At 38.8% G+C, this 14,803-nt stretch overlaps 1 non-coding gene across 1 annotated transcript; it reads right to left on the minus strand.

Moving 5' to 3' along the window:
* Positions 1-3,275: 3,275 nt before the first annotated feature.
* On the minus strand, positions 3,276-3,382 carry LOC141669665 (small nucleolar RNA R71). The gene has a single exon (XR_012553933.1). It is a non-coding gene; the product is annotated as a small nucleolar RNA R71 (small nucleolar RNA).
* Positions 3,383-14,803: the final 11,421 nt, after the last annotated feature.

Raw genomic sequence — 14,803 nt, forward strand, 5'->3', positions numbered from 1 at the left:
ATCAGGGTTATGGATTTTTAATAAATTATTTATCACATCGTGCAGCCAGGTTTTATATAGAACACATATATATCTATATAACCATTTGACGTCCCGATAATCGTTAGATACGCGCCCGAATTGCTGTAGGTAAATTTTTCCAGAAATTGGGCAGCGCCTCCTCTATTTATCGGGCTACCCGTCGAAACATCAATCGACGTCAATTCAATAACAGCAATCCAATTTAATACACGACAATCAATCCCAACTCACAAATTCCAATTACCGATACAATTTAATAATCATAACCAACTCAATCACCCTGATTCCATATTTACTAAGTACTAATTCGATCCAGAATAAAACACCACAAGAATTTTGTTTATTTAAAATATTAGGACTCAGAAATGATCATCACAGTCCACCGTCAGCTCACGAATGTTCATCGCTGACGGCGGCAAAACTCGCGGGTACCCGATTAAATTCGGGTTTCCAACACGAATTCCACTGATTAGCTTTTATAATTTCATGCACAGAAATCATTTTTATTTCAGAAAAATTAGTCAAGTAATTCCATGCAAATAAATTAAAAAAAATTAAAAGAATTTTCATCACAACACACGCGTCCGTACACGCGCCAGCAACCACACACGAACACAGGGCCGGAAAACATAACGAAATCGAAGAACCCAGGCGGCACAGAGTAGTATAACTAACTACACACGCACTGAGGTGAGTATATACTTATGTATGTATATATACATAATGAACAAGAACCAAATCGGAACAAGTACCAAGCAGCTAATCGGAAAAACCAACGCCGATGGCGGCGAAGGTACCGGAAATAGGGGAGGCCGAAACGCAGTAAGACCAAGGTAGCAGAGACAGAATAGAGAGATTCGAGAGAGTCATAAAATCGGAGAACCGAGAGGAGATATGTAGAAAGAGTCGAAAGACTCGAGAGAGACTCAGAGATTTTTGAGAAAGAGTCGAATGAACAAGGGGGTGGGAGTTTGCATCTGTACATTTTTTTTTTGTTTTATATTATTATTATTTCTTTTATTAACTCACCAGCTAGCACGTGTCACCTGGGTTTATAGAATTGTGACACGAATCAGTTTATTTGCCACGTAATTTCTGAATACCCTGACTTATCCCGAAATTCGAAACTAACGGACAAAGGTGTACGCGAAATAATTTCAGAAAATTATGAAAATAATCTTAAAATGTCATAAATATCCCGAAGTAAATAAAAATGTAACTTTTGGAATTTTAAATAATTTCTAAAATGCAACTTGTACCCGCTTTTATCAATAACACGAAACAACGAGCGCGTGAAATTAATCCTAAAAATTTCCAAAATAATTTTAAAATTCCCGGAATATTCCCCACTTAAATAAATATGAGTTTCATAATTTTTGAAGAATTTTAGAATTAAATATGGATTTTACCATTAAACATACTCAGAAAATCATTTAAAGATAAATAATTAATGAAATATTGATTTCTCAATTTTATAAAATCCTAAAAATAATTATTGTAATTATAAAATCATAAAAACAATTTTAGAAACATTCCCCATATTTATGCTTATAAATTTGCACTAAATCCACTTTTAAAAGTGAAAACAATTCAATACGATCCCAAAATTAATCGTGCGGACAACCCGATACACTATAAATCACATATTGATAATAATCAAACAACACATAGTGGTCAAAACCAGCACACATATTTTATTTATTTAATAATTTCCATAATTGCACAATTAAATAATTCAAAAAGATTACACGAGTCGTTATAAAGACTACTTTTATTATACCATGCTTTCATCGGAACCCACGTTGATGATGAGTCAAATTATGGGCTAATCATTATCATGGGGTTCTAGCGGATTTATTTATGGATTTCATTAGTTAAATTGTTTCGATGCCTTAGTGTGTGGTGATTGTCTGATAACCTAGTATTGGTTGTGCTTATTCATCTTATGAGCGTCGCGAACTTATAAGATGGCGTGTTAATCTTTAATAAAGTGAAAGTAAATTTAAGGATTTAGAACTTTCCATGCTAGCCTAGGTTCATGTGTTATTGATATGCATGATTTGTAGGTAATTTTAACCATCTTACTTTTCCTATGTAATCATGATAGATAACTTATGCATTAAACCGTTATGTTGTCAAATTCTATAGACATATAGGGTCTCAATATAATTGGTGTCTATTCAGCTTCTATCTCTTTTGTGGATGTCCGGTAGTATGGTATTCGTACAATGGAAGTTGACATTTATCAGTTTCGTGTTATCTGATTAGTGTCATCACCATTACATGCTATGGTTAAGATTAATAAGGCTATTGAATAAAGTATTTAATGAAGTTAGAATTACATGTTATGTCATATATTATCCAACTCTCTTACTCTCTTAGTTAATATTCTAAATATAATCCTCAATAGTTAATTGTAGTTATAATCAAAACCCAAATTATTATTCATCTTAGCATTGAATAATAACCATATCATTGTTGCATAAGTGCATAAATCACAAAGTTAACCTAATCAGTCTTTGTGGGAATGAACTAGAAATAATTCTATATTACTTGCGAACGCGTATACTTGCGTGAATTATTAGTGTGAGTTTAGCCCTAACAAGTTTTTGGCGCCATTGTTGGGGACCGAAGTGTTAATTTTTAGTTTTTGTGTTTGTCATCATTGGTCGTTAAAGTTCAGTGACTCGAACTTTGTTATTTATTTAATTCCTTGTCGAGTTTCAGGTACTCTAGCGAGCGTGTATGAATACACGTTCTCGGTCTCGTAAGAGAACACTGTATCTAGTTGAGGAAGAAGTTGTAGTCAAGGAGAAAGTTGACGAAGAGATCTTAATTGAGAAAGAAGAAGAAGCTCTTGTTGCAATGGGAGAACCAAAGCGAATCCAAAGGCTTTAATGGACTACTCTCAACCAAAGATCAATGATATTGAGTCTAGCATTGTTCGACCAGCCATTGCGGCTAATACCTTTGAGATCAAGTCGAGCACGATTCAGATGATATAGAACTCAGTTCAGTTTGGGGTTTCTCCGACAGAAGATCCCAACATGCACATCAGAGATTTCATCGAGATCTGCGACACTTTCAAGTTCAATAAAGTTTCTGAAGATGCTATTAAGTTTAGGCTTTTCCCATTCTCTCTACGGGACAAAGCTAAGTGTTGGTTATATTCTATACCACCAGGGTCTATCAACAAATGGGAGGATCTTGCTCAAAAGTTCTTAACTAAATTCTTTCCTATGGCGAAGACTGCTGCAATCAGAAACGCACTTACTCAATTTGCTCAGCAATCTGGAGAATCTTTATGCGAGGCTTGGGATCGATATAAGGAGATGCTGAGGAAGTGTCTCTATCATGGGATGTTTGACTGGATGATCATTAATTGTTTCCATAATGGTTTAGGTGCTACTTCTAGATCCATGCTTCATGCAGCATCAGGACGAGCCTTGTGGGCTAAAAGCTACGATGAAGCTTATGAATTGATAGAACTGATGGCTGCTAATGAATACCAGAATCCCACTTAGCGACTATCTCAGCGTAAGGTAGCAGGAATTCTAGAGTTGGATGCAACTACTGCTATAGCTGCTCAACTGAAGGCGTTGATGATGAAGGTGGATTCTCTGTCTAATTATGGAGTTGATAAGATCACTAGTGTCTGTGAGCTTTGTGCTGGTGCCCATGAGACTGATCAGTGTGCCATTTCTAGTGAATTAGCTCAGTTCGTGAGCAACTTTCAGAGGTCGCAGCAACCTATACCAGCCACCTATCATCCTAACAACCGCAATCAACCTAACTTTAGTTGGGGCAACACTCAGACTGCGGTTCAGCAGCCTTATCAGCAGTATCCAGCAAAATAGCACAACCCCTTAGGTTTTCAACAACCGCAATATGCCCCAAGGCCACAACTCCAGCTGCAACAGTCTAATGAAAAATCTGAATTGGAGGAGTTGAGGCTCATGTGCAAGAGCCAAGCTGTTTCTATCAAGACCTTGGAAAATCAAATGGGACAAATTGCTAATACATTACTGAATCGTCAACCTGGAACGCTTCTGAGCGATACTGAAGTGCCAGGCAAGAAGGAAGCTAAGGAGCATGTTAAGGCAATTACATTGAGGTCTGGTAAGGTTGCAAATCATGAAAAAGCTAAGACTCCAGAAACTGAAGTTGAGGCTGAAGAAGAAGAAGTGCAGAAGGAAGCTGAAGTGGAACCAAGAAAGACTACCATTGGACACACTCCTCCTGAGGGTAATACAGGGGAGAAACAGATCTATCATCCACCTCCCTTTCCTAAAAGGCTGCAAAAGAAAAAGCTGGATAAGCAGTTTGAAAAGTTTCTGGAGGTGTTTAATAAACTTCACATCAACATACCTTTCACTGAAGCTCTTATACAAATGCCTAGTTACGTGAAGTTCATGAAAGGTATTCTCTATAGGAAGGTGAAGCTTGATGACTTAGAGACCGTTGCTCTCACGGAGGAATGCAGTGCTCTGCTGCAACGGAAATCGCCTCCGAAGCTTAAAGATCCTCGAAGCTTCACTATTCCTTGCATAATTGGAAGAGTGTTATTTGACAAGTGTTTATGTGACTTGGGAGCTAGCATCAATCTGATGCCTTTGTCAATCTTCAAGAAGTTGGACTTACCTGATCCTAAACCTACTTATATGACTTTGCAGTTGGACGATCATTCTATTACATATCCGCGAGGTATTGTGGAGGATGTTTTGGTCAAGGTGGATAAACTCATCTTTCCTACTGATTTTGTAATTCTTAATTTCGAGGAGGATAAGAAGATTCCCATAATCTTGGGAAGACCTTTCTTGGCTACTGGCCGAATTTTGATAGATGTGCAGAAGGGTAAGCTCGCCATGCGAGTGCTGGTTCAGGATGCAACTTTTAATGTGTTCAATGCCATGAAATTCCCTACAGAAAATAAGGAGTATTTTAAGGTGGAGATGGTCGATTCTGTAGTTACTTCTGAACTTGATCGATTGCTAAGGTCTGATGTCTTAGAAAAGGCCTTGTTAGGGAATTCTGATAGTGAAGATGATGAAGCTAATGAGCAATTGCAATAGTTGAACGCTTCTCCCTGGAAGCGAAAGATAGATATGCCTTTTGAATCTCTTGAGTTGGAAGTGCTGAAAAGTTCTCCAAAGCACCTTGACTCATCTATTGAGGAAGCTCCTACTCTTGAGCTTAAGCCTTTACCTGAACATTTGAGGTATACATTTTTACGTGATGTATCTACTTTTCCTGTTATTATTGCATCTGACCTTTGAAGTAGCGATGAGGAAAAGCTTTTGAGATTTCTTAGATAATTTAAATTGGCAATTGGTTGGACTATAACAAATATCAAGGGAATCAGCTCTTCTTATTGCATGCATAAAATTGTGCTAGAGGAAGGTAGCAAGCCTACTGTTGAGCAACAGAGAAGGCTAAATCTGATCATGAAAAAGGTTGTGAAGAAGGAAATCCTCAAGTGGCTAGATGCAGGGATCATCTATCCCATTTCCGACAGTTCATGGGTGTGCCCAGTTCAGTGTGTGCCAAAGAAAGGTGGTATCACTGTGGTAGAAAATGAGAAGAATGAGCTTTTTCCTACACGAACAGTCACGGGGTGGAGAGTTTTCATGGATTATAGGAAACTGAACAAGGCTACAAGGAAGGATCACTTTCCTCTTCTTTTCATTGATTATATGCTTGATAGAATGGCTGGGCATAATTACTACTATCTTCTGGATGGCTATTCAGGATATAATCAGATTTGTATTGCTCCAGAAGATCAGGAGAAGATGACATTCACATGTCCTTTTGGTACTTTTGCATTCCAGAGAGTTTCTTTTGGGCTATGTGGTGCACCGACCACTTTTCAGAGATGCATGATGGCTATCTTCTCTGATTTGATTGATAATAATGTAGAAGTGTTCATGGATGATTTCTTGGTCTTTGGAACTTCGTTTGATGTATTCTTGCACAATCTTGGGTTAGTGTTGAAAAGGTGCGTTGAGACCAATTTGGTTCTCAATTGGGAGAAATGTCATTTTATGGTGCACCAATGCATCATTCTTGGTCACAAGGTTTCTAGTAAGGGTCTTGATGTGGACAAAGCCAAGGTAGGGGTTATCGAAAATCTTCCCCCGCTAATTTCTGTTAAGGGAATTCGCAGTTTTCTTGGTCATGCGGGTTTCTATAGGCGTTTCTTCAAGGACTTCTCTAAGATTTCGAAGCCGTTGTGCAATTTGATAGAGAAAGATGTTCCTTTCCATTTGATGACGAGTGTCTTGCTGCTTTTGAGATACTAAAGAAGAGTTTAATTATAGCACATGTCATAACCGCACCTGATTGGTCTGAACCGTTTGAAATGATGTGTGATGCAAGTGACTATGCAGTTGGAGCAGTTCTTGGGCAACAAAAGAACAACATATTTCATATAGTCTACTATGATGGTAAGACTCTTAATGGTGCTCAACTGAACTAAATCACTACTGAGAAGGAACTTTTGGCTATTGTCTATGGTTTTGAGAAATTTCGATCTTATCTACTTGGGACGAAGGTGATAGTTTTTCCTGATCACGCTGCCATTCAATATCTAGTCACGAAGAAGGACTCGAAGCCTAGATTGATTCGATGGGTTCTTTTACTTCAGGAGTTTAAATTAGAGATCAAGGACATAAAAGGGATTGAAAATCAAGTCATCGATCATCTCTCGCGTTTAGAGGATCCGATTGTAACATCATAAGATAAGTCTTTGATTAACGAATCTTTTCCCGATGAGCAATTATTTGGAGTGCAAGCAGAAGAACCGTGGTTCGCCGACATTGTGAACTACCTTTTGAGTAACGTTATACCTCCATATTTGACTTATGCTCAAAGGTAGAAGTTTCTGCATGAAGTAAAGTGGTATATGTGGGATGAGCCATTTCTTTTTCGACAAGGAGCTGACCAAATCATCAGGAGATGTATTCCTCACAGCGGAACGGGGGGATCTTGCGAGATTGCCACTCAACGGCTTATGGAGGACATTATGGTGCAGAAAAGATAGTATCTCGTATTCTTCAAGCAGGCTTCTTTTGGCCGACTTTGTTTAAAGATGCTCATCAGTTCGTTTTGAAATATGATCGATGTCAACATGTGGGTAATATGTCCAAGATGGATGAAATGCCTCTTAATATGCTTCTCGAGGTTGAAGTCTTTGATGTTTGGGGAATTGACTTCATGGGGCCATTTGTCTCATCTTGTAACAATCAGTATATCTTGTTGGTGGTTGATTATGTCTCGAAATGGGTTGAAGTCAAGGCGTTGCCAACAAACAATGTGAAGGTAGTGCTTAATTTTCTTCACAAACAGATATTCACGAGATTTGGAACTCCAAGAGTCATAATCAGTGATGAGGGGTCGCATTTTTGCAATTGCAAATTCACTACTATAATGCAAAGGAATAATGTAAATCATCACATTGCTATAGCTTATCATCATCAGATGAATGGTCAAGCTGAGGTATCTAACAGAGAGATCAAGCGTATTATAGAGAAAGTTGTGTGTCTATCGAGAAAAGATTGGTCTTTGAAGCTTGATGAAGCTGTCTGGGCGTATAGAACAGCGTACAAGACTCCATTGGGTATGTCGCCGTATCAGTTGGTTTATGGTAAGGGGTGTCATTTACCAGTGGAGCTAGAGCATAAAGTATATTGGGCTTTGAAGAAGTTGAATCTGGACTTGGATGCAGCTGGAAAAAAGAGGATGCTTCAATTAAATAAACTCGATGAGTTTCGACTTCAAGCATATAAAAACAACAAAATGTATAAGGAGAAAGTCAAGAGGTGGCACGATAGGGGTCTAGTGCTCAAATTATTTGTGTCGGGACAACAAGTTCTTTTCTTCAACTCTCGTCTCCATCTTTTTCCTGGAAAGTTGAAGTCAAGGTGGTCAGGTCCGTTTGTTGTCAAAACTGTGTTTCCACATGGAGCGTTGGAGATTTTTGAGAATGATTCGCGCCAAGCATTCAAGGTAAATGGTCAGAGGTTGAAGCACTACTATGGTGACACGAAAAACCATAAGGTGGTTAGTGCCGTTTTGTTGTCTATTTGATCTCGCATTTCTACGTCAAGCTAACAATGTAAGGCAAGCGCTTCTTGGGAGGCAGCCCAAGTTTGTTGTACATTAGTAGATAGAGGAAGAAGAAAGAAAGGAGAAAATCATGAAAGAATCAAAAAAATAAAAAAATTCAGGGCCAACTACAGTAGCACGGTGCGCCCGGGCTGAGGAAGCAGGGGGTCGCGCCAATTTTCCAAAAATAGAGCGCACCCGCGCTGCCTAGCGAGGTGGCCGCGCTGAAAAGGCAGAAGTACAGCACGCCCACGCTAAGGTAGCGCGCGGCCGCGCTGCCCCCTCAATGCGAAAAAAATTAAAACTTCAGAAAAAGAAGAGAAAATCGGGGACTTCACCACAAAATCAATTTCTACCCGAATTTTACTCTTCCACATCCCAAATTTCCCTCTCCAAATCAAACCCATTATTCCCACTATTCCCATAATCAACTCCCACTTCTATTCCATATCTAATTCTCTCCCAACCTCCTATATATACATACACTTATACACAAACTTCTCCATCACTTCTCAAATTCTCAAACACAATTCTCTCTTAACACTTAACTTTCATTCTCTCTCATTCAATCCCAATGGCACCCAAAAGACAGCGAACTCAATTAAGTAGCAGCACCACTGATTCTTTGAGTGCAGGTGGTTTTCTGCACTCAAGTAAGCAGCATCACCACTAAGCATGGTTTTCTGCCATCGGGGAAAGATGGTAAGTTGTTGGAGATGGGCTGGGTTGCTTTTTACGAGGCACCCGTTGATGTGCCCATAAGTGTGGTTCGTGAGTTTTATGTAAATGCGAAGCCGGAGAAAAATGGTTTTATTATGGTGAGGGGAATGATGGTAGAGTACAGTGCGAAAGCGATAAGGAAGGTGATTGAACATCCCGAGAGGAAGCCCAATCAGGATATTTGGAACGAGAAGACTCCGGAAGAGTTTGATTTGGATTTGATAGTTGCTACTCTATGTGTGCCTGAGACTCACTCGAAGTTCAAGAGGGGCACGACTGATTATTCCACATTCCCTGCATCGTGCATGAACAGGTTTGCACGTGCATGGAATTCTTTTATCTATGCTAACATCATGTCATCTTCTCATGTGCATGATGTCACTGTGGAGTGTGCATGGTTATTGTGGGGTATTCTGCAAGGGGACTATGTGGACCTTGGTATAGTTATTCACCAAGGGATTCTGAGATTTTTACGAGGGAGTACTACCGGTTCTATACCCTATACATCCATTGGGACGAAGCTGTGTGTGGCAGTTGGTGTTCATTGGCCAGCACACGAGCAGCTCCAGATTCTGAGTGCTCTGATTGACAGTACCACTTTATTGACGATACAAGGGCTTGGTACTCTTTTGACCATCTTCCTGGTGGAAGGCCAGCTGCTGGGGTGACTCAGATGAGCAGAACAACTTGGAGATCTCAGTTGGGTGAAGAGGCTGGTCCATCGCAACAGCAGGAGGAAGCAGAAGCAGATGTCGGAGCTGGTATGAGCATGGCACAGTATAGGCATTTAGCGAGGAGGATGGATGCGATGCATGACATCCATAGTCGGTTTGTATGTGATCTCACCCAGGCATTAGGGACTGCATTCAGAGCCACAGGTGTTGACATCCAGTGGCCAGTATTTGGTGGGGATTTCATGTATCCACCTCCAGACACGCCTGACACTCCACCCGTTGCGGGTGAGGATCCTGATTCCGAGTAGGTATGGCTGATTCCTTACTATTACCTTCACTGAGGATAGTGAAAATTTTAAGTTAGGGGGTAGTAGTTGAAGGAATGTGTTTTGTGTGAGTCGCATATAGTTTGCATATTCATGATAGTTTAGTGCATATAGTTGCATTTTTCCATGTAGTAGTTTTTTGTTTTTATTATTTTGTAGTTTTTTATGATAGTTTTTCATATAGTTTCATGCATTTGCATTATAACATGATCCCTTAGATGATTTTTCCGATTGATTTGTGATATTGATGCTTGTGTAGTGATTTCGTATTTAGTGATGTTAAGTCTTATCGAGTTGATTTGTATACTAGAGACAATTGTATTTCACTAAGTCTTATTGTTTGCTTGAGTGCTAGATCATGGTCATGGTATATTTGTTTGTCGAAGTGAATCGCTTGTTTATATTTAGAATTTAGGATATTCTCTTAATGATAAAATAACATGGATTTTTAAAAATTGGAGAAAATTGGATTTCATTGCTAGTTGTTGTGGTTAGGTGTCAAATGGCTAGTAGACGGCTCATATTTATATGAGTAGTCTAGGGTTGAACGAGATGGAGCGAAACACACTCGTTCAGAAATTTGTGAAAAGAAAAAAGAAAAAAAAGAAAGAGGAAAAGAAAAAAATAAGTGTTATGTATAATTGATCACGAGTGGGCTCTTTAGTACTCGAGTTATTAAGTTCTTAGGGGACTTTGTGCCTAGTGACTTAAGGCTTTTATAGTCTGGGATCCCTAACCTAGCGCTCGCTACATGGCTACTATTGTATAAGTCTTTTGTGGACCTCACTCATTGCACGGTCAAATAAGCATATTTGTGTTGTTTTGTTGTGAATAAAAGCATGAATCCATATAAAACTCTAATATAAGAATTGAGGTGTTATAAGTTCTTTTGAGTCTAGCTTTTATTTTATGTATAACCTTGTGATTACTTTGATGAGTAGTGAGTCATGATTATTGATCTAGTTGTGGTGGTATATCTCTATAAGCATTTGCACACACGCACGTCTCTGGTTTGTAGGTTGATTTGTGGGGTTTGATTGATCTTTATGCGAATAACTGCATTTATTGAGATGTTGCCTGTTGATTGGTTTAGTTATTCTATGGGGATCGTTGCATTCATTTAGTTATATTCATGCATTTTTATTTCTTGTTCTTTGAGTATGTTTATACTTGAGGACAAGCATCGATTCAAGTTTGGGGGTATGTTAAGTGGCATTTATGACACTTTATAACGCTTTATTAAGCTTTGAATTGGTGCTTTTGTACTCAAGTTCTTGGTTTTTTTAATGTATTTTCTATTTTTTTTTGTATTTCAGGCATTAATTCGGAAATCATGTGAATTAGCAATAATTTGATGCTAATATGGTGTTAGGATGGTGTCCAAGAAATAAAAGCTTGTGAAGACCAACTCATTGCAGCAAGAAAACAAGAAAAAAAAAGTTTTTTTCCAGAAGGTCGGCGCGCTTGTGCTGTCATAGTGCGCGCCCGCGCCCGAGGAACAGAAACACAGCGCGTGGTCGCGCCAGGACGGGAATTAAAATCCTGATTCTTGTGGACTTTTGATTGGATGAACTTCTACTATGCATGGGCTGCTATATATACATAAATAAAGGTCGCTTTTCAGAAGGAGACGTATCAGAGCACAAGGAGAAGGCGTAAGAAGAGCGTGTAGCACAATCCGACAAATGCGAAGAATATCTAGTTTTATACTTATGATTCTTTGTTCTAAGTAGCAACTTGGATGCTAGTTTTCTTATTCGTCAACCTATACTCTTATTTTGTACTTGGTTTATTATTTATCAGTATAAAGACTACGTTTATTATACCATCCTTTCATCAGAACCCACGTTGATGATGAGTTCGATTATGGGCTAATCATTATCGTGGGGTTCTAGCGAATTTTTTTATTTAAATTGTTTTGATGCCTTAGTGTGTGGTGATTGTATGATAACCTAGTATTGGTTGTACTTATTCATCTTATGAGCATCACGAACTTATAAGATAGTGTGTCAATCTTTAATGAAGCGAAAGTGAATTTAAGGATTTAGAACTTGCCATACTAGGATAGGTTCATGTGTTATTGATATGCATGATTCGTAGGTAAATTTAACCATCTTACTTGCCCTATGTAATCATGATAGATAACTTGTGCATTAAACCACTATATTGTCAAATTCTATAGACATATAGGGTCTCAATATAATTGGTGTCTATTCAGCTTCTATCTCTTTTGTGGATGTCTGGTAGTATGGTATTCGTACAATGAAAGTTGGCGTTTATCAGTTTCGTATTATCTGATTAGTATCATCACCATTACATGCTAAGGTTAAGATCAATTAGCCTATTGAATGAAGTATTTAATGAAGTTAGAATCTCATATTGTGTTATATATTATTCAACTTTCTTAATCTCTTAGTTAATGTTATTAGTATATTTCTCAATAATTAATTATAGTTATAATCAAAGCCCAAATTGTTATTCATCTTAGCATTGAATAATGGCCATATGATTGTTGCATAAGTGCATAAATCACAAAGTTAACCTAATCGGTCTCCGTGGGAACGAACTAGAAATAATTGTATATTACTTGTGAACGCGTATACTTGCGTGAATTATTAGTACGATTTTAGCTCTAACACCTCTACCTACTAATGTACAACAAACTTGGGTTGCCTCCCAAGAAGCGCTTGGTTTACGTTCTTAGCTTGACGTAGAATCTCGAGATCAAGTAGACAATAAAACGGCACTAACCACTTCATGATTTTCCGTATCCCCATAGTAATGCTTGAACCTTTGTCCATTCACCTTGAATGCTTGGCCTGGATCATTCTCAAAAATCTTCACCGCTCCATGTGGAAACATAGCTTTGATAATAAACGGCCCTGACCACCTCAACTTCAACTTTCCAGGAAAAAGATGGAGATAAGAGTTGAAGAACATAACTTGTTGTCCCGGCACAAATGATTTGAGCACTAGACCCCTATTGTGACACCTCTTGACTTTCTCCTTATAGATTTTGTTATTCTTATATGCTTGAAGCCGAAACTCGTCGAGTTCATTCAATTGAAGAATTCTTTTCTTATCAGCTGCATCCAAATCAAGGTTTAACTCCTTCAAAGCCCAATATGCTTTGTGCTCGAGCTCCACGGGCAAATGACACCTCTTACCATAAACCAACTGAAACGGTGACATACCTAACGGAGTCTTATATGCTGTTCGATATGCCCAAATAGCTTCATCTAGCTTTAAAGACCAATCCTTCCTTGATGGACACATAACGTTTTCTAAAATTCGCTTTATCTCCCTGTTAGACACCTCAACTTGACCATTGGTCTGAGGATGGTAGGCTGTAGCAATGCGATGATTCACATTATATCTCTGCATCATAGCAGTGAAATTGCAATTGCAGAAATATGATCCCTCGTCACTGATTATGACTCTTGGAGTCTCAAACCTTGTGAATATCTGCTTATTAAGAAAATTAAGCACTACTTTCGCATCATTAGCCGGAAAAGCCTAGACTTTAACCCATTTCGAGATATAATCAACTGCCAACAAGATATACTGATTATTGCAAGATGAGATAAATGGCCCCATGAAGTCAATTCCCCAAACATCGAAAACTTCAATCTCGAGAAGCATATTAAGAGGAATCTCATCCCTCTTAGACATATTACCGAAACACTGGCAGCGATCACACTTCAAAATAAATTGATGTGCATCCTTAAACAATGTAGGCCAGAAAAATCATGCTTGAAGGATACGAGCTGATGTCTTTTGTCCACCATAGTGGCCTCCATACACAGTCGAATGGAAATCTCGCAAGATCCCCCCCCCCCCGTTTTGCTGTACGGAATACAACTCCTGATGATTTGGTCAGCTCCTTGCCTAAACAAGAATGGTTCATCCCACATGTACCACTTCACCTCATGAAGAAACTTCTTCCTTTGAGCATAAGACAAGTCTGGAGGCATGATATTACTCACAAGGTAGTTCACAATGTCTGCGAACCACGGTTCTTCCTCTTGTACCCTAAACAACTGCGCATCGGGAAAACTCATTTATCAATATCTTATCCTGTGAAGTTATACTTGGATCTTCCAAATGAGAGAGATGATCAACGACTTGATTCTCAGTACCTTTCATGTCCTTGATCTCTAACTCAAATTCTTGAAGTAAAAGAACCCATCGAATCAGTCTAGGCTTCGAGTCCTTCTTTGAGACGAGATAGCGAATTGCAACGTGATCAGTGAAAACTGTCACCATCATCCTAAGCAAATAAGATCGAAACTTCTCAGAACCATAGATAATATCTAAGAGCTCTTTCTCAATAGTAGTATAGTTCAGTTGATCACCATTGAGGGTCTTACTAGCGTAGTAGACTACATGAAATATGTTGTTCTTTCTCTGTCCAAAAACTGCTCCAACTGTATAGTCACTTGCATCGCACATCATCTCAAAAGGTTCATCCCAATTAGGTGCAGTTATGATCGGTGCCATGATCAAACTCTTCTTTAAGATCTCAAAAGCAGCAAGGCACTCGTCATCAAACTTGAAAGGGACATCTTTCTCTAGAAGATTGCACAAGGGTTTATAGATTTTAGAGAAGTCCTTGATGAATCGCCGATAGAAACCTGCATGACCAAGAAAGTTGGGAACTCCCTTAACATAAATTGGTGGAGGAAGGTTTTCAATGACCCCCACCTTGGCTTTGTCCACCTCAAGACCTTTACTAGAGACCTTGTACCCAAGAATAATTCCCTGTCGCACCATAAAATGACACTTTTCCCAGTTAAGGACCAGATTGGTCTCAACACACCTTTTAAGAACGACGCCAAGATTTTGCAAGCATTCGTTAAAAGAATCACCAAACACGGAGAAATCGTCCATGAACACCTCCACATTATGACCAATCATTTCAGAGAAGAGAGCCATCATGCATCTCTGAAATGTGGCAGG

Source organism: Apium graveolens, chromosome 6 (genome assembly GCF_009905375.1).
Source record: "Apium graveolens cultivar Ventura chromosome 6, ASM990537v1, whole genome shotgun sequence".
Classification (NCBI taxonomy): Eukaryota; Viridiplantae; Streptophyta; class Magnoliopsida; order Apiales; family Apiaceae; genus Apium; species Apium graveolens.